At 35.1% G+C, this 22,297-nt stretch overlaps 1 protein-coding gene across 3 annotated transcripts in view; it reads left to right on the forward strand.

The window, feature by feature from the left end:
• The window catches only part of LOC126836647 (protein muscleblind), a 151,909-nt gene that overhangs the window by 7,992 nt on the left and 121,620 nt on the right, over positions 1–22,297 (forward strand). For 2 of the 3 annotated variants that reach the window (XM_050570232.1, XM_050570230.1), the window contains exon 2: positions 15,200–15,276. The gene's annotated coding sequence lies outside the window, so the exon portion shown is untranslated. The remainder of the gene's footprint in view (positions 1–15,199; positions 15,277–22,297) is intronic. The other variant, XM_050570231.1, reaches the window with a different exon arrangement.

Below are 22,297 nucleotides of genomic sequence, written 5' to 3' on the forward strand. Positions count from 1 at the left end.
TAAAGTAACTTCTTAAGATTCGAACAAAACAGTCAGATTCAGAGAATATTGAATAGTTTTAGTTCTAGACAACGAATTGTGTAAATTAGTGAAAAACGCCTAAAAGTTATATCAAATCGCGTTGAGCGACCTGTTAAACTTTACCGAATTACCCCAAATTTTGATAAACTTATTTATTTACTATAAAGATTAATTTTTAGCGGTGGGCGAAAAAAAAAACATTTTTTTTTTGTGCCACCCTAGTAGGTGTATATAGCCAAAATTATGACTCTTGACTATTCATCAATATTCTCGATGAAATTGTGTTTAAATATTATTAAATAAGGCTCGGTATTAAAGGGCAACCAAGTGCGTTAATTACGACTCGATCAGTCCGAAATCCTATGTTTGAGTTTGGGCTAAGTGGTTTCCGGGTGGGAAAAGATAAATATCAACAATAAGAACGTGTAAAGAGGATGTACCGGTAGAAACAATATAGTAAGTAAGGATCGAAAACCAATATAAGCCGACAAACGTAGACAATATTATTAATATATATATATTAAATTTAAATATTTGCTTATCAATTTGTGTTTTACTTGGAGCGTGATCGACAATGGCTTGCGTTTCAGTCAACCGTTTGGTTAGATTTGGGTTGGATGAGGTAAAAGGAAAACAAAACAAAAAGTGGCGTACATTGGTTGATTGTAATATCTTAATCCAGAGCTCAGACTTTCAATTAGATTATTAGACAATTAGCTCAAAAGGTAGAAAATAATTTGGTTGGTAAACATTAGCTGAAACTTAGGGGAAATAGGTATCCTAAAAAAACACGAGCAACACTTGTGGTTGTATGTATATACATAGTAAATAATTGTAACGGTTCTATGGGACTTAAGTCATCACTTCCGGTATGATACTGCTGTTTAGGTATGAAAAGAGGTTGTTTGTCCGTATCTAATCGGACTCAGTCTGCTGTGAGTGCTGATGATGATAGCATTGATACCGAAATAGGCGTACACGCTTAACTGTATTGTTTTTTTCCGTTAAGGGCTTTTACTGAACCAGGTGTACTTAAAACACTGGAAATTTAAAGTTAATGATTTGCATTAATCTAGTAAGAGTTAAGTTGTACAAAATACCGGTGATCAAGTTACAAAATGATGTTAAAATGTAATTAGTTTATGTTAAAGTCGCTATTTTCTTAGTTCAAGACAAATTAATTTGAAGAAAAACTAATTTCCTCGCTCATATTACAACACAATTGAATTTGATTAAAGCATAATTTAATTTTTTAAATTAAACAAATTAGTTACATGCGTTGCATTGAAATATCGCGAAGACAAGAAAACAGTATTACTTTATAATATTAAACAAAAAACTAACTTTGTAGCCTGATTTAATTTGATCCAAGTCAATCATCCGGTACGGCGGCCTAATGGATTTCAAATTTATTATAGTTAGTTTGGCTTTTTTATCCGATTAATTTTGTATTATATCGTTCTACAGCGGCTGTTAGTGCTAAATAAAAAACACCCCCGTCCGCATAACGGCCGTTATTTATTTAGGATTTTTCCGCGACTAATTTAAACGATTGAAATAATAATAATTGTATTTTATAACGGACAGCGAGAGGGTGATCCAGATGAGCCAGAGGAAGGAAGATGCGGGCAACTGTTAGTGTTTTCCGTGTCTTGCCTGGCAATTTACGATCCGAGGTTTAATTCGTTTTATTGTGCGCGAAAAAAAAAAAAAGGAAAATCGCATTTGTCCTGTGCGTTATAGAGTCGAACGACATTTTTTTACCGTTTATTTATTTATTTAATGTTTTTTCGCCGACCAACCGTCACGGTTTAGTCATGATTTAATAACAATATATATATATTTGGCGTTCCATAAAGAAGTTTTGTACAGATTTTATCGAGACGTTAATAGCAGCGTCGTCTGCCGTCTGAGTACAGATAGACGGCGATCGTGGCGCCGAATTTCAAACGATTTTCGCCCATAAAAAACGACTGTGATTATTTTTTATTATTATTATTATCACCGTAACCGCCGGCTTGTACGAAAACACTGTTAATTTTTTTTTTTTGTGCACCACTTTTTTTCGATTAATTAAAACACCAAACGAGCCTACGCCGAATTGTTGGTGGTCGGTGTGTGCACACCACCCTTTTGTATAGTGTCTTATGTATAATACTGTCTGTGTATTATGTTATCCGGAAATCTGGCTTCTCGTGGAAACTTTCAACAATATTGACAATGTCCAAAGACCCTTTACTCGTACGATAACTGTGTCAACGCCGTCTTTGGAAATCCACGAGTGAGTTTAAAACATAAACGTTTCATCCATTGTAATAATGATTTTGACAAAATGACTGAGCAACTTTTAAATTGGACGTAAGTCGGTGTCGGTGTAATGAGACGACAACAAAAGTAACTGTCCGTTGAATGATGTAATTGGATCGAAAAACTTAGTGCAACTGTATAGGACTAGCGAAGACGTTATATTTGTTCAGAAAACGTCGCGTGAAAGGTTTAATTAGTGGTTACTTTGAAGTGTTATGTAAAAATAGAACAAAAGCTGATGATGATGATGTAGCTGAACAATTTTGACCCGGGGTTTAATTGATTAGGCCAATTAAAGCGGGTTTTCTTTTTTTACTTAATTTTTGGATTATTGGGCAAATTCCTATTAGACCGGTAGGTAGCCAATTGTTTTTAATGGCCGTTGTCTATGATTAAAACTACATATATACTGAATATAGCAATGGTTAAAATTAGTTATGAACGGAACGATAATGATGATTTTTAGAAGTCTAGGCGACTGTAAGTCGAAAAATTAAAAAGTTAAGAAAGTGAAAAAACAATAAACATTCTTTAGGTAGCCGATAATGATGATATTATTGCACTAACCGAACTATCGAGTGAAACTAATTGAATCGTTTAGCATACATCGTGATCGCCTTTTACTATAATACTATATTATTATATCACGATTTTTGATAATAACAATATACGGTTTGGGTGCGTTTAATAACAGTATCCGGGTCCGGCTAACCACGGTGGATTTTGCAATTAATTATAAATTTTTTTTTTTTGACAAAATTACTTGTTTTTTTTTGTCTCCGACGTCGAGTTACTTGAGTCGTTGTTCGATTTATGATTTATGTGTTCGTTGTCCACCCTAATGACGCTAATCCATATTAAACGATAATTAAAAACGATTCTAGCTTTTGGACAAAAGTAGAATACCTATATTAGAAAAAAAAACAACACATTTCAAGGAAACCATTTAGTTAACAATATAGTTTCTTTTTTTTGGGGGGGTTCTAGACCACTGTGTCTGCATGTACCGCCGTCATGTGTATGGTAATATAAGAAAACTGCGGAAAGCTCCTCCGAGAATCGCCAATGTATAATAATATAGATAATATTAGATGTAAGTATAAGGTTGAGGTCGGGCGAACGGTTAGCGTTTTGGAATTGAATTTACGACGGGGCACACAAAATAACTATAAATGTTTACGACCGTGTTGTGCGGTAACCGTTACGACTTACGAGGGCATACCGGGGTTGCTCGGGGTGGTACCGTCGTTTTTCATCATAAATACAGTAGGTACACACACACACACACACACACACATACCATAGTCCATATATAATGCATAAATCGTATAAACTTGTAGTTTCCTTACCGATTTATGTGTGTGTGTGTGTGTGCTCGTAGCACGGTTTGTTTAGTTAGGCAAACATAGTAGTACTTAGTACTGACTTCGTGGAACAACTAAAGTCCACCTAGAGACCATTAAAAGGCCGGGATTCGATTATCAGGAGCGAAAAAGTCACAAACGGTTGTCTCGTTATATTGTCACGTGCAGTAAAGACAGCAGTTCTGGGAAACGGCGAACATCCGAGCAAACAAGCGGAAAAGTCGTGTATAGCCAGCCTAAGACGGCAGAGGGAAGCAATAATTTTTCTAGAAATATATATTATGTTTCTTTCTTACAGCACGGCCGATGAAGTAATACTGGTGGCCAATTAGCAAATTACTTGTTACTTGTACAGAAGAACACTGCCGGGCTGTGTAAAGTCCTATAAGACTTATATTATTAGGCAAGTTCTGACCCCCGGTGGCTGAAACGGATCATAAGGACTAGAAGTGATCTAATAATAAGTGTTTGACCTACTTATGGATCAGAGCGGCGCCGGGTGATTTAGGAAAATCTAAAGTATTAAATTAAAAATAGAATTCAAACCCGACAAAAGAGATAAGAATATCTGCTCACAGCGAAGATATTATAGTGTTGCTGTTGTGCTGTGGTTGAAGTCACTCAACCAAGTCGGGTGGAAATGGATGGTTAAGCTTCTCACTGAGCTTCTGTTCTGGCTGAGTCTGGTTAAACGTGGAATGAACATAGTAATATAAGAATTAACCTAAGGGTTGGGTTCGGTAAACATTGCCAATACTGTTTTGCGGCTCGTAGCTTGGACGCCGCCTTAAAAAGTGGAATTTTCACCCCCATATTTGTGGAAAAACCCCGCGAGGACAATAGGCGAGGTAATTGAAGTAATAATGGCAACGAATGAACGGTCGTAGTTAATTGAAAATAATATGATAAAAGGTGGTGGTGCAGACGAGGACGAGGACCGTTTGGAGTGGATGTCGAAGAGATAGGGTGGCCGGTCTGAAAAGTAGTCGGCAGAAGGGCGTCGCCAAATAAAAACGGGACCAGTGTTTTTATTTATTTTCCCGTCGCGGTTTTCCTTAAACAAAAATAAAACCCATAAATATAATAGAAAATAAAAATCATTGATGTCATTCTTATTCTTCGGGCGTGTTTCCCCTTTGAGAAAAATCAATATTTAAAGGTTGGCCGCCGACTTGACGACGCCGACGGTCGTGTGCAGTTTGCAACGGGCTGGGCACGAGACTGTTTAATTCCTTAATTTGCATAAAACGACGTTGTTTTTTTTTTGTTTCCGGCCTAATGGCTTTTACGCAAAAATCGTATCGGAAAGCGATATTTTTTGTAAAAAAAAAAAAAAAAAAATGAATAATAACGACAAAGTGCCCAACATAGCAGTTATAAAGTAGCGTATAGCTTCGATAGTTGTATTGTATTATACATTTTTTGGACGCGCGTTTTCCACTATTGGAATATCCCATTTTGTTTTAGGGGGTTTTTTTATATGCTATTTTTTTACTAACAAAATATCCTCCCCCCTCCCTATTCCAAAAACAGTCGATTTTCCGGCACGTCAGTTGCACGGTTCCACACGGTATACACATATACCTATATATCTGTATACATTTATAGTTTTTCCTTTGGTGCACGTCGAATACTTGTATTTGTAATACCATTAGGGTTTATATGGACAAGTGGCATGTCGTGGCATTCTATTAAATAGCAATTTTTGGAGACTGGAAAAGATAAAAAGCGGTCAATCGATTTACCTCTCCAACACACACACACACACACGTCTGGTATACATATTGTATTCTGTCCTTTCAAGAACAAATAAATTGATTTATTTGCTATATCTGTTTGAAAAAAAAACTGTACTTAAATATACTTGACGCGTTGAATTTTTAGTCTTAAAATAGTGGGGGGAGGAGAGATCTCGAGGAGGGTGGCTAAATTCTCTAAAATAATTAGAAGCCACCTAAAAATGATCAAATTGTTTTGTGACTAAATTGTATTTATTTCAACTTCACTTTTTTGCTTAAATTATAAGCTTACTTTTACACTTAAATTAAAATAGAAAAAATCTCTAAGGGAAATTAATGGATAGCTATTAGTTGTAATCTATTATAGTTAATTTTCCAAAGTTTAATTAGAATATACTATTGTTAGCCATTTTATATTTGTAAGTACCAAAAACTAACATATGAACTCAATTTGTCCAAAACTTATAAATCAATTTGAAATAGGTACAAAAAAAGTATTACATAAAACGCCAGGTTAGGTTAGAACGTAGTAGACTAAATAAGAAGTTGAACATAAAACAGTTAAAATACACACCCCTGTCCTTTCCTTATTGAAGGGTTAATTTAGAGTCTGAAATCGGGTTAGACAGTTTTAATTCAAAAACACGAAAAAAAAGAATAAAATTACTTGTCTTGAAATATTTTACACTACTGTTTCGTCTTAATCGCTTTATTGAATTCTGCCTCCCGAGCGTTAGGCCCGAGTCCAAGGGGTTGGAGTCATCCCTTGTGTTAAAATACACGGGAATCCGACCATATTGGCCTACTCTCCTTCTCCATCCCAAAAACTGTACGTCCTGGATACTTAGCACATTTGTCTGCTGTGGTTGTGTAACCAATATGCCGCAATTTCGGCTTTGGCGAACAGCACACTATTACTACAATGGATTTTGTTGTTTTTTTTTTGCCTTCTGCCTTTCACCACGATGTCGTTTAAAGGGCGAATCCTCGGGGGTTGTCTTTAAAGGTCGCCTTTGGTTCGACACGATAATTAAACGGTCCAATATATAAGAGTTTCATGCCGTCGCCAGACAACAACAATGAAGGGGGACGACACAGAGAGAGAGAGAGAGAGACACGAAAAAGTAAAAGAAAAGGCCATCACCCTTTTTGTAAAGTAATTATTATTTAAATAGATTGCGCGCACACACAAACAACGTTGTCGGTCGTTTTCGAGGGCGTGGTGAAAGCAAACCTTATTACAATAATGATATAACAAGCTGAACATCATTCGGTGCAGAAAATCTAATTTGTATACTTTGATAGACCGCCGAGTATACCTAAAATAAGGGTTGTTGTCCGGGACGTTATTACAATGATTTAGGTAATATATTTGTATACGTATGATATTATAATATACAAGCCTAATATTGTTATTATATCACAGTAGGCGGTGTCGTGTTTCTTTTCTAATTTTTTTTACTAACAACGACAAACTTTACACGCACGTTATAATAAAAAAAAAAAAAAATAGTAATACAATAATATTATAATATATACCATTGTGACGCTATAAAAAGTTCCTCGCTCGTTTCTTATTTATTTTTGTATTTTTTTTTTCTGTTTTTTCCCGCATTCAAAACAACTTTGCGCCCGTTTTTCGAATACTTATACTGGCAATACTCTCAATTATCCCCCAAAGGTTCCCGCCTTGAAAAAACACATACACATTTGAGAACACAAATAACAATAACAACGAGACAAGTTTATATGTTTTCACTCACTCAACGCTCGTTACTTAAAATGCACCTTTTTTTTTTCTGTTAAGACATAAGCCATTTACAGCCCACAGTCGTGTCGACGAAACATTACAATATTATACACCCCCCACCCTCCTCTTAACCCAAACAAGGCTGACAGTGTCTGTACAAATAAGATTACAACAGTCTGATAAATTCGATTTCAAAATGAAACGAGCTGAGGACGAATTTCCTAACCCAACCAAAAGACGCTCTAGAAATGCAGTATTCGACTAGTTGGATTGTTATATATTATACACATAATATGTATACTTAACACGTGGTTTTAAGGGTGTGATAACTTGTGAACAATTTCAATCGTGTGAACATTTTTAGCCAGACCAATTATTTGGCAGAGAAACGAATCTCCAACGTGGAAGTTTGTTTACACTGTACAATGTGCACAATATATACGTTTAAAGTATAATAAGTACTCATCAGCTATTGAGCCATTACTTGAAAACACAATAATATTATTATCCAACGTAATGAGTGGACAATTTAGAGGTACTCCAAAGTTTGGTGTATAACTTATTTGGCCAAACTTATCTTCAGCTTGCTTTATTTCAATTTATATATTAATTGAGTGGTCATAAAAATAAAAGAAAAGTATAATGTGTTTTCTTATTGTAAAATATATTTTTTTCTGACACAAACGTCTTGGCCGCGTGGGTCTTGGCAGATTCATAAGATTTGTGATTGTCAATCATACACAAAAAACCGATTGGGATAAAAAAAATAATACCAGATCGAGTTTTGATATCTTCTTTGGAAATCTGTTTCAAATGGAAATGTCGCCATTGTTATACTTAACATAATGGACCGTTATTATGTACAATATGCATATAATTTCGTTTGGACGGTTGTCTTTTTCCGTTTGGCGGCTTATAATATTAAAAAAAAAAATATATATAAAAAAAAATTCTACATAATAATCAAATTTCGCATTTCCCTCTTACCGTCTTACCCGTTTTGTTTGTATTAAATAAAATCGTATTCTATTAAAATCTTGGCAACACCACCGGAGGCCGGTCTGGCATGTGCACCAGGTCTCTCCCCACGCTTTGACGTTTCATAAAAAAAAATATATATATATTTCAATTCTATTTTAGTTTTTTCCTCGACAGACTTCTCAAAACGCGTTTTTCGTATATTCCATCAATACGACCGAGTTAGCCGGCTAACAATAATTATATTGTAAAACAGCACTACCGCAATTCTAACGTGACGCACACATGCATTAGACTAAGACCAACCGAGATACCTTGTAAAGTATTCGAGTGATTGTATTTGTTTAAAAATAGAATTAGTTAATTTTTTTAAGTAACGAATTTCAATGTTTTGTTTTTTGTTAGAAATAATTACAAACAAACGTTTAATATAGTTTTGGTATTTTTTATTCATACTCAACGCCAAAATGAGTCCTACAAAACCGGCCGGGTTAAAAAACCTATTCTTTTGGGAAGTTTCTGTTGGGTCAGCCAACGAATTGCACACCCTTACTAGACAAGGAACAACGCACCCTAGTGACCTTTTGACTTTTACCGTGGCATCATCATAATAATAATATTAATAGCGTTTATGTATTATTATTTTACAGATATACCCGCGAATTACCTTATGGCGGTATATATATAATATAATAATATGCACGGCGCTATTTTGTCATAATATTCGGGTGGCAACCCCCTTTTTTTTTTTAAATTAATTGTTATTCGCCAACAGCACACACGCCCAGCAATGTTAATTATTAACCGTATTATATTGTGTTGTACTGCTATTACATATTATACTAAACACAGCGAGACATGTCTCTGAACTTTTACCGTTATTAAATAATTAACCCGTAAAGCTCTTTTTCGCTGCTTCGGTATTCGATTGGCTACTCTTTCGATGATAATAATATATTTGTCCACTGAATGAATAAAAAAGCCAACGCTCTTTGTTTGCACGTTCAACCGTCGAAGGGCTAATTTTGTTGCGGTGATGAATTATTTTTTTCCCTCTCTTTCTTTTGGTTTTATCCTTTTACACAAAAGGTCTAAGGTGATCCGTTTAACGCGAGACACTCGTTTTCCCGGAAAACAGTATTATAATTTTTTAGTTTTTCCTTTTTGAAAACATTTTCATTTGTGTTGTTGTGCAAAATCCACAAAAGGTTTGTCCTTGTTTAGCGTTTTCCCTGAGCGCAATCGACTTTTGAAACTTATTAATTGTAACACACATGTGTATTTGCTAAACATTTTAATTAGTCCACAATCAGTTATTAACAATTACTTTTAAAGTTAAAATTTAGGGCGACACGTGGAGTGCAGATAAAAAAATATAACACACTACACTTTACCCTTCCTCGAAATTGGTCATCGACCGGTCGACGATTTTAGTAAATTATATTCGATAATAATTATTAATCAAATAAAAATGACAGTTTTTTTTTTTGAGTATTGAGTTTAAATGGATCATCCGGTACATACACACGATACCCGATACTTTTTGTCAAGAAATCCGATACACGTCCGACGCGACAAGGTCTTATTTGGGTCACGAACAAAATCGCCAATTTTTCACCAAGCACATAATTACACAAAACAATTTGATACCTCCCCTCCGGTGCCGGCGGATTATGTTGTCTGTATATATATGGATTTACACTCGGCCAGGTTAAACGTTCGGCGGAATTAATAATATTATAATTAAATTATTTCCATCATTGTTCCTCCACAGGGGCGGCGCGAATTAAGGGTTTCCCAGGTCTTATTCTAATAAATTTGGTCTTATTCGAATTTCCCCGGACTACGGCGGATGTGACTGTACCCTCCCTTTCCCCACCTCTCCCCCTTAAACTTCCCCTTAGTTAAGGCCCTTCGGCATTTTAATGGAAAATAATCCGGCGCGATTAATAAAACCGTCGCTCGATTGCTCGAATCACCTTTTAAATTAAAAGTCACTGACGACTTAAGACGTCGCTGCATTCTGTTTTCCTTATTTATTGTTGCGTCGAATCGTATATATTATATAAAAGCGAATTCGACACGAATAACTTAATATAGTAGCGCAATACATGTATTAGGGTGGTCGTTATTTTCGACACCGTACTGGATCCCGCTGCAAATGGGTTTAAGACAAGTAAAAAAAAAAAATCTGTCTTCCTGTTTGAGCACAATGTTATTTTTCCCCGTACATTGCAAATTATACCCATTTATTATCATTTTAAATACATTTTCCCCGTCAAAATACTAATTGTAGGCATGCTCGTTTGTTTAATATAATTTTACAATCTAGAAAAACGCCATAAACTATTAGGCGAATAAATTATTAAACATACTATTGAGTCTTTAAGCTTTTTCCATTTGTAACTTGAAAATTAAAAAAATATTCCGACGGAACAATTTATCAAAAAAAAAAGATTTAAAAAGTTCATTGTTTTACAATAAAGTATGGTAATCCATTTACAATAATATTTTCATCGAGTTCAGTAATGTTCAACCGTTTATTTTCGTTAAATTTGATAAAAATTTGATAGCAAATTGTAGTCTAGTAGTGTTGCTTATTTTAATTAACTTTTTATTAGCACAAACCAGTAGTTAAATTATCACTTCACTTAGCGTTAGTCCGGTTAGAAGCTGATGTTGACATCACCAAAGTCTTTTTGAAATTTGTTCACACTTCAAATGAATGCGCTTGTTTTTCGGATTAGTCATAAATATATTTAATAGGGAAACTAAAAAGTCAAAGTCAAAATTAATTCGACTTAAATTTATTTAGACCCGGCCTCGGTAAATGTTTACTACCCTTTAGTTCCAAAAAGTTTACTCCAAGTCACGCTACGTCGCCGTTGCACGCGCATTACTATTATACATATTATTATTATTATTTCGGGCGACGGTTGTAGGTGAGAAATGTCGGAGGGATGAATTTTTTTTTGTTGTATTTCGGTAAGTTTGTGTTTTGTTTTTATCCAGAAAAAAGCACCGAGGGCATAGGTAGAGTGAAGTAATAAAAAAAACAGGAATAGATTATGGCCATAAAAATCGCAGTCGTAATAAGCAGGTACTCCGCACTCGGTTTTTAATGGGTTTGCACGGCAATTATAATCTTTCAATTAAAAAAAAAATATATATATAAGTTCCACCCCCTTCACCCCCAACCATCCGGTTTTATCCGCCTCACTGCAAAGAATCGCGTGTACGCCCTCGGTTTGGTCGCGTGTGCGTGTCGATTGTCAGTTCTCCTCGTGCGGCATTACCCTTTAAGTTTGACCTTTAACGTTATAATATAATATATCTGTATATATTATTATTGTGCTGTTTTGTTCCTGCGGGACAGACGCGAAAAAAGTAAACTGGTAAAAAACCTCCTCAACCCTCGCCCCCCAACCACATTGAAAAAAAAAAATGACCACACTCGAGGGACTTTCACTCGATTAACAAGCTTGTATCTTATGTTTTTTTTTTCTTCACATTGTACAGGGTGATAAAATATAATATTGGTAAAGCATTTTTGGTTTTATCAACGATAACAGCTAAAAGCATTGCGCCTTCTTTTTACAGCGTCTTTAACTTGCAAATGCTTAGCACGTGCACGAGGGAAGGGAGGTTGTGAGCTACGAGTATACCTATATATTGGCTTCTATATTATGTATATAGAAATCTTTTGTGGTAGACCACTGGAGCAATGCACAGAAAGAGAGCATTCCGAACGATTCCACCGTGACGTACGCTTGGTTTAACAGAAGGGTAATGACATGCGGGCAGGGTTGGGTAGAGATCCAAGTCAATATCGTTTCCCCCTTTTTTTTTTTTGTGTGCAGTAGTACACAAATGACCTCACAGATGCATGCATGGCTCATCCGACTGGAATACACACAGCCACACGGTCCAGCGGCAATCGGCAAACGTTTCTCGAGGGTGTGTTGTATTATATTGTGTGCAAGAGACGTTTATTTATATTCGGATTCGTGTGTGTGTGTGTGTAGGTACAATCGTTCTTAATATACTATATTAACACACACACAAACGGGTTAACTCAAGAATTTCCACCCCTCCCCCGGTTGGGTTGAAATAGTCTAACCCCTTTGCAGGAAGAGCCCTTCCAGAAACGTTCCGAAACCCTCGAGCTTCTCAGAAACAAGTTCCACTAGCGAGGGATGAAATAATTGACTTTAAAACAATTATTATTGTGCTATCGTTGAAGGTAGGTATAGTGGTTGCTGCTTGCGTTTGACGTTCGACCATACAAGAAAGTTTGTTATTGTTTTCTTATTATTATTATTATTATTATTGCAACTGCAGTACAATATCGCCATTTGAATACCGGAAAATGCGTTTGAAAACCGTTTAAATAAACCGAGTTAAATTTAAGTTATTCGAATTGAACAAAAGTCATACATAAATAATGTCGTTATGCATAAATAATGATACTCCAATCCTCGTTTAATATATAAACGATAAAAAAGTAAACCGAATGTACACGCAACGTTCCCAGAACCTTTGTGGGGCTGGACAAATTTTGAATTAATATACACCTGGCGGGTAGGTAGTAGTAGCCAAAAGGGTATTTCAATAGTATCGCATTGAATAAATAATAATAACAAAAAGCTCTTTAAATAATATATGTTTGTTTTTCCATGCCAAAGTTAACAGTAACCGAGTTTAATAGAATATTCTCAGAACCGTTATGCGGGCGAATCGTCCATTCATTAAAAACGATAATTTGCTAGGAAAAGTTTTAACCAATTCATTTGAAGAAAAAAAAATACCAGCACGTTATTGTGTAGCTGTTCAATATATGTATGCAATATTATTATGTAGCAGTGGATGCGGCTAAATATTTATCGGTTTATGTACTTTAACCGTTTTATGTAATAAAATAACTCTCTTATTGTCATATGTATAACACGCAGCACATACATAATCATAGTCAAACTTCATACATTTGAATAACTTTGAATAAAAAAAATAAATGAAGAAAGTGCATTGTTGATTTTTGAACGGGCAATTTTGTTTGGATAACTAAAAATTCCAATAAAGTGAGCTTTGACAAGGATTTATGCTGTAAATTTTTTTTTAAAAAATGTGTCTGCCAATTTTTAAAATTTTTTGGCGTTAATTTAATTGTTTCAGATATAGAAACGATTAAAACATTGAAACAATACCACACACACAACATTTTTTTTATTGTTTATGGTTTACACTTCACCCCTAAAAACCATTTATTTTTGCCCTGACAAAATATTTTTCATTTAGTATATTATGAAATAATAATAATAGTCAATAAACGAAGTTGGTATTTTTTTTTTGGCAATTTGGCTCTTCAAACGACTCGCTCGGACGTTAACGACAAATTTTCCTCCCCGTCGCCTTTGTGTGACTTGTATTGTGCAAAAAAAAATGTTTTATTCATTCCGGCGGCGGTGAAATAAAGTAAAAAAAAAAAAAAAATTCTGTGTAGTTTTTACAGAATATCTCGCACACGATATTTATCACTGACGAGGGACAGAATGGGTGAGGGGAGGGAGGGAACCGTAGAACAAGGGTGAAGAGGTGGTCTTTAGAGGGGGAATGATCATAATGAAAAAAAAAAAAAAGACAAGAAAGAATAGAAAATACTCGCGAACCACGAATGTCTTTCGACGATGATAACTCAAATGTATACGTCTTGTACTTAATGATAACCAACGCGTTAACGTCTGCGGGCAAGCGGCATAGTGTGTGTACAGAGTATATACAGAGTGTACAGAGTACATACAGAGTGTACCGCGGTGTGTGACTGTGTTTGCGTGCACCAGAGTAATGGTTTCCAGCAGAGATTTATCGGGGGCACGATGTATAGCCGCGGTATATTATTACTATTATACTTATTCGTGTTTCCCCTGTTGACATGATCAATGATGTGTGTGCATGCCTCTGCTGGATTTTTATAAAAACCTCGTTTTCATTTCATTTCACCGGCGGAGGAGGATGCGCCGAATACACAATATGTGTGTGTGTGTAATTTTTAAGTAAACACCAGCAGTTGAAGAAAGGGAGAGGACCGACAAAACGAGATGATATTGACCCGGCCGCGATATCCGGTTCGTTAAGGAAGCGGATAATAATAATTTGTGTATATTTTGTGTTTGCAAAACCCGTCTTCTCTTCCGCAGACTCCTCGCCAGACCGTCGCAGTTCGATAATATAATAACTCTCTCTATATATATATATATATATATAACATATTATTATTATATTGTTTGATTTGATTTATGCCCGTACCGTATGGAACGTACCGCAGCAACAGGGAAAACGGGCCGACGGGGTTCACAGTTCAAAACTCGGTATAGGGTGTGTGTTAAAACGGGTCCAAAATTGTCAACTTGAATGCCAACGTTAAATGTGTCAATGTAAATCATAAGCGAAGAACAGTGTTTGTTGTATAAAAAGAGGACAAATATCGAATTAGTGTTGTAGATTGGACAATAATCATAGCGTTCAATCAGTGGGATTACTTAAAAGTGTAAATAATTTTAAACAACTTAGAGAGGCAACGAAAACGTTGAAAATAAGAACAATTTTTCTTTTTTAAAACTGGGACAAACCCGTGTTGACGCTGTTTTGGTTAGTTCAAGTCGTCTTTCACCCAGTGAAAAAGTAAATCTTCTTCATCTAAATCGTATCCCAAACAATTAGGGTTAGCCAGCTAAATCATTAGTGACAAATCCCAATTTGTCTTAAATTTGTAATAAGTTAATTTGTAGGCTGACCATCTGCAAACAAATACAATTAGATGACTAAAGCATTTTATTAATAACTGTTGTTTACTAACCTTTACAATATTATGCTTTGTGTGAGCTTTTTTTAAGATTTGAATTTGAATTTCTGTACTTTGATTTTTTTATTGCTATTATTAGTCGTTTATTGGTTAGCTCGCGTGGCAATACAAATTTTGAACACTAACTTAAGCATTCGAAAATGTACATGTATAATTGAAACTTGTGTTTTAAATATTTCAGTACTCTGAAGAGCTTGCACGGCGCAGCACGGTGTTGATTCCGAAACTTCAAACTCGTCGCCTGGTCCGAAAAAGTTGGTAAGTAATTTACAAAATGTATTAAAAAAAAAAAAAAAAACAAAAATATATCATTTGACAGTGTCAACAGGAGAAATCGCATATTGAAAATTATGCAAACACGTGTTACACGATTCATTTTAAATTCATGTTTTTTTCTTTTTACCTTTTTAAAAATACATATTCAAATTCTAATTCGCATATCACTCACAAGCTATTATAGTTTTTAGAGGGTGGGTGGGGGGCTTCATATTAATCACGTTTAAAGGGACGTAATCCGGACACAATGAACCACCACCATAAGATGCACAGATTGTCTTAGTCGAGCCCTCGTTAAAGTAATGCGCGCCCAATAACATTAACAGCGATTTGTTGTCGTGCGAGCACAAGTCGTCTGAAAAGCGAACGACCGCGGTAGCAAAGAAACTTTCAGCCACAAGACAGTCGGAGAGAATACAGCTGTGTGTGTATATGCTGCCACACTCGAACGAATGTATATAAGGTGCATTGACGTACTTAGGCGAATCGTTTTGTATGTGTGTGTGTGTGTGGTGAAGTTTTGTGTACAAGCAAATACAATGTGGGAACAATTAAACCGCTCTCGAGCTAAGCTAAGAGTGATGAAGTGTGTGCGCGCCAGATAGAGAGCCACAAACCAAGAATAGGTTCACCATAACGGCGTGACGTCGAGTTTATAACAATGTAATGATTGTTATTATTATTACTGTTTGGATAGTTAAAACTTATCGTCGTCGTGTGCGCCTGTCTTCGTCTCGGCGCTGACTTAGTGTTTACAATAAGAATATTATACTGTTTACCTCCCTCACAATGTCCAAGTAGAACATTACATTATTATAATATACTAGAATATTGTGCACCTGTACCTTAGCCGCTTGTTAAGTCGTCACACGCTTAATCGACGGCTTAATACTATTGAGAGGGATGGGGGGGGGGGGTGGTTATAGGGGTCTGTCACAGTTGATAATGATTTACAAGAAGGGACCCGCGAAGGGGATCAATAAGTAAAAACGTCAAGACCGTCAAAGGAACCCGGTGCGAATATTCTTATGTAATCATCGTTATTACTATCTTGTACCAGCACTTTGGAGAGTACCCGTCAGCTGTTGTCTTTCCTTTTCTTCGGCTGCAAGTCGTCGGTCTTCCGTCTCGCGACTCTTTAATCACCTCAACGATAATTAATTACGAACCGGAGTTAATTTTTTTTAGACCACTTTAATTGAACGCCGGTCGACTGTATATAATACCGCCGTTGTCGCGGCGATGCCATCGGATTAACCTAAGATTAAGGCCAGTCTAAACCCTAAAAAATACACTGCAAGGTCGGTAGGGCACCAAAAGATAAACGTTTATAAGATTAAATCACACCGATCGACCGGCTGCGATATGACTGATCCAAATTATTCTAATATCAATTCTGACATTAAAAAAAAACCATCGTTGAGTATATCTTTTTAAGTTTTATCATGCCGTAAATGAAAATGTCCAAGGCGTTTGCATAAATGCTAAATGGCGTTGTTGAACATTGAAATGTATTACAGTATTATTTTCCAATAATTCAAAATAAACGCAATACCCCGCGAGTAAACACCGTATCATAATATACACATATGTATATAACCGTGTAATTGGACTTAATGATCGGTTTTCGAATTGTTGGTAATGTTTTCGTATCAAAAAGAAGCTCGAAAGTGAAATATACAATTTTAAATGTCAACAGAATCCGTTTTCGCATTGAATTATAATATAATGTGTGTAGGTTTTCATCGTTATTACATTGAAATGGCACACTTGATTTTAATTGGTCGGTAACGCAGATACATTTTCAAGTTTTCTCGGATTGCGACGAATGTACACATCTCTGCAATTTTTTCTTTTTACTTGTAGTTATAATAATTTGATAGCTGTTCTTGTACACGTTGAATGAAATCTTCGTTATTTTAAAACTTTTTTTATTCCATTCTAACATTATCCACCCAAGTATTTTTCTTCTGAAAAGCGCCGCTTTATGCTTTTTATTACGTTGTATAGATATTCTTATTTATGAAAAATAAATCAAATTTAATAAAATTACAAGTGTAGCGAGACCTATTAATCGGTGAGTAATACGAGAGAACAGTAAACTTGATTACACTATAAGAAGATTACTATCATCATCGACCTTGCCGTTTATTAAATGGAAAATAAATTTGATATCAGAACATAATCTTCTAGACTCGAGTGTATAATAAAATAACAGCTAATCGACCGGTAATTATCACTTATTATGTTGAACCGACGACGCTGATTATAACAGTCAATCAACTGGCCGTTTGGTGGCAAATTCCACGATTCCTCGTTTAGAATGCCAACAATACCTCTTACCTACTCGGTGTCTTCCCAGACGAAATGTATACACTCCTTCGATGAGTCATCATTAGCCTTGCACGCCTCGACAACATCAACAGCTATAAACCATCGTTAAGCTTTTGTCTTTCGATTATTCTCGCTTAACCTTTACAACCATACATTTATATATATATAGATAAATATATCTAGAAACGTGTTCTTTTGTCGGCGGCGACATGTCCGTTCGTCCGACAACTTAAGCTCTGCCCGGCTCTGACCGGACTTGAGGATTTCGGTTTTGGCAAACGAATAAATGGGCTTTGTCCGTTTCGATAAACTTATCCAAGACACGTATCCCAGCCGACCGTGGCAAAAGCAAGTGTCCTGCGATCGATAACAACATATCGAGAAGTTCGGGCTAAGCACACGAGCATATATATATAACTGACTTGACTTGCCACTCCGTTTAACAAGTCATACGTTGGCGTCGAGTACGGTCTCACGGGTAGGCCGGTCGTTTTCGCATGAACGATTTCTGGAAAGTCCCTTTTTTTTCTGTTCTTCTTCTTCTTCTTTTTCAAAAACCTTCTTCTGTGGTGGTGTTTGGCGTGTGTCGATTATATCGTGGCGGGACGACACCGTTTAATGGAATTTCCAGTGAAACGCGCGCGAAACCCAATAATTGTCGTTTTCCAAAAGATTACACACCGGAGAAGGCGACCACGGTCATGCACCACTACCGCATTAGGGTTTTCCGAGGGGGTGGCTCTGGCCGTGGAGGGTGGTATGCCAAAGTGCTGGCAGCTTTTTCGAAAATAATATATATATTTTACTTGGAGAGAGAGAGAGAGTGAGAGAGCGGGAGAAAAGGCATATTGGAAAACAAAGGTCAGGAAAACGCTATATACGTGAACTGCTCTCTCCCCGACGTCTTCTCCTTTTACTTTTCTACCGAAATGAAACTAGCCGACGGGGCACGCTTCGTTGCGACAAACCCGAAGACGGCTAAAGTGTAATATATAATGTATACCACCGGCTATACCTAAGTAATAATAATACTTTATACACTTGTCTCGGTGCTCCGACACGGTCTAGCGCAATAGCCGCACTATGGTTGCGAGGTAAAAGAAGAAAATAAAGTTTTTACCGCCTTTATTTTTTTCCCCTACAAATGCGGACAGGAGTAAACAGCTATCGAATTACATTTGTCACAATGGCGGCAACGGGTAGTACCTAAATCGAATTTATCGGCATGCGACCGACGACGGCCAGAAAAAGTACTGGAAAGTGTATGAGGAAAAAAAAAAATAGAAATAAAAACCTGGCGACGGCTGGACGGATAAATTTAAAGGCTATGCTCAGGAGTTGTCTTTGAAAAAAGGGGAGAAAAAGAAAGATGTCTCCAACTCACAGACAGTTATCGGCAATCAAAAAACGGTCGTTGTCGGCCGACCATAATTTGTACTTTGGGTTCGGGCCAGTATATTTTCTTTATGGCGAATCCTTTTCTTATTTTTTTTTTTACCACCAAGCCTTTGTGAAAAGCCTACTTGTTACAATTGCTGCTTCTGTGGAAAAACCAAACCTTTGAATCACATGGCTGACCATTAACGCGTTAGAGTTAATTAAAATAGTTAGTTTTTATTGTAATTTACATAATCATAAAGATAACTTAAGATAATCAGTTCAAAATTGTATAATTATTCTTAGATAAAAGATAAATTCAATAGTGTAGAATGGAGTCTATTAGTAACCCAATTAACGTTTGATATTTATTTGTTAAGTTAATATTAGCATAGAACTTAAATAAGTTAATGGAACGTTCAATTATTAAACTATAAATTGTTGGCTAATTTATAATACTTCTTTGTTATTAACAAAGAAACTAAATCGTTAACATGATAACATAAATTTATTCGTCGGAAAATTAAAAATAACTTGAAAATTATAAAAACTAGAATGAAATTAGTAAGGTTGTAAAATATTATTCTCAACTAAATAATGTTTTTTTTTTTATTGGTTCGTTATAAATTATACAATTTTTATTAGTTAAATAAGTTTAATAACAATATTAAGTTATGACTTTTGGATTAAAAAATAATTTCAAGTTGCGCTAAATTTTTAATAAATTAAAATTGTTACAATTAAATTAAATTACAACTCACACTTTCAGCTATATATTTTAATTTACTCAGCCATGTACAACGAATATCCTACAATGATCTCTTAATAAGTATTTTAAATAAAAACGCCTTTGGGCGCTTAAAAAATACTTGAATTGTATACTTGAATAAACTATTTTTTTTCGATTTTTAAAGGGGTTTATTACAAGTAATCAAATTTGAACTTTTTACCGTTCCTATATTTTTATGTAACTTTTAAGCACTTCAGCTGTTGTTTTTTCCAAAATGAAAACCGGCTAACTTAGCGTAATTAACATTAATAACACCAACGACAGTTTTGACTACTTTCTGGAAATGAAACTCGAGTATTAAAAGATAAGCCGCGAGTTTAAGTAATTTCGAAACGACTGTAAAGCTTTACGCCCTATTAAATGCGCGAGCAAGAAACTGCAGGTGTATTTTTTAAGCGCCCGGAGGCTTTCTTATTTAAAATACTTATTAAGACACATTTGTACGGTCCGTTGCACTATATACCTATGACTGAGCAAATGTAAATATAAATAGCAGAAAGTGTGTGTTTTAATTAAATTAAATCGCTATCCAACTTAACTTAGGGTCGTTTTATGTTGTGATAATAAAATTCTAACGACGGCTGTGAGGAACACAATAACGTATGATGTGCATTGCATTTATCGTTTTGTGTTTGTGCACGTTCAGAGCAACAACTGTATAACAGTTCATAAATATATCCGGTTAATTGTTTTTATTTTTTTTTTTGTTATTATGATTTATACATTGCGATGTTAACAATATGTGACTCCGGGTTTTTAAAATTTTTTTAAAATAAATTATCCCAATGTGTTTCCAGCTGTGGTGCAAATGGTAATGTTATTTCATACACTTAAAACGGTATCTCGTGGCTTGCATATTCAGACGGGAATTGAGTTGTATAGTATTTATTTAATTGAATTTAACTGAATTTTATTGAATTTAACAAAATCGGTGGTTTCCACATTCTGAGCAGACCGGCTCGATTGGATAGTAATCATTAAAAATATGATAGTTGGAAAAAGCAAGCAAGCAAACAAACAAGAAACTTTTTTTAAGGTTGTGCTTAAACTTTTTTCCGGCGTACTTGGGTGAATTATTATATAAATCAATTCGGTCCGACCGAATGAAAACTAATGCGCGTTAAAAAATACAACTGTATAAATATTGAACAACAATATTGGACCAGACGAAACCCCCAACCCATTTTTTTAAAAATAAATAATGTTTTTAAAAGAGGAATTTCGATTTAAAAAACAACTTGGTCGGATATCGTCGGAGGAAAACAAAATTCCCCGCCTTGAAAATAACCAGAAAACGCAGTAAAGCAAAAACATACACAAACAAAATATAAAAAAGGTGAGAAGCGGTAACGAGTATCAGATATAGGGATGAAAAAGCGGTGCAATTGTGCGGGGACACGAAGAGAAAACAAGGGTTGGGAAAAAGGGCGTTTTCCAAATGGAAAGAATGATATTATTGTGTAATTGGGACGTTTGTTTTTCGAACAACGGTTGAGCTAACAAAAAAGCAAAAAAAAAAACAAACAGTATCTTCAGAATTTTATCAGAAGGTATAACTTGCAAAAAAAAAAAGGAAAAAAACGGGTTTTATTATCACAGAATCTTAAAATCTATATTGTTTCTCTCTTTTTTTTTGTATTGTTGCGGCCGCTTTGTTTTTGTTATTATTTATTGTTGTTTTATTTTAAATTCTCTCAAAATCCCCTTACTGTCTTTTGTCATTGTATTTACTAAATTTTCAAACTATAGTGTATATTGTGAAAAAACAAAAAAAAAAGGCTTTAAAAACCGTCTGTATCAAAAATAACTCTATAAAGTATGATATTAAATAAGAAATGGTAGGTTAGCTGACTAGGTTACGTTTGGTCGGATCAGGTTAGACAAATCAGAAACTTGTTGGGGCTAAATTTCATGTTTTTATCAGCTAACAGTGACAATTACATAGTATAAGACAAAATGTAAAAAAACCAAGATAAGTGAAATATTTTAAATATTTTTCTCAAATTTCCATAAATGTATTACATCATTCAAAACAGTTTGTGAGGAATAAATGTTTCTAGGAGGAGTAAATTTTGATTTCAGGGATTCCAAGTTGAGTCGCTTCTAAAATATTCTTATGGCCAACATATAAAAAAGAAACCAAAGTATAGTACCACCATATACATATTAACTAGTATGAGCAATACAGTTTTCCAAAAATCAATCGCAGAACAAATTCAAATCAAGTTACTAAGAATCAGCTTCGTGTTGGAAGTTTGTTTGAATTTGTACTTTTATTAGTATTAAATACATTTTGAGGATTAATAAAACAAACAAGAATTGCTAATTATCTATTTTGAAAAGTGTAACAAGCAAATGAGAATTAGTATTTCAACTTTTGGCATTAAGCTGTTACAAATTATAAAGAAATAAATTACACTGTGCTTTCAAACCGTCTGACGTTGGATTTTAAATTATTCTAACGAATTCAAAAGATATATATACACTTTAAACTCTTTATCA

This window comes from Adelges cooleyi, unplaced genomic scaffold, assembly GCF_023614345.1.
Source record: "Adelges cooleyi isolate 19-005CV unplaced genomic scaffold, UGA_ACOO_1.1 ACOO_flye_CR_arks_rails_tigmint_CR_PRNA_247, whole genome shotgun sequence".
In the NCBI taxonomy this organism is placed as follows: domain Eukaryota; kingdom Metazoa; phylum Arthropoda; class Insecta; order Hemiptera; family Adelgidae; genus Adelges; species Adelges cooleyi.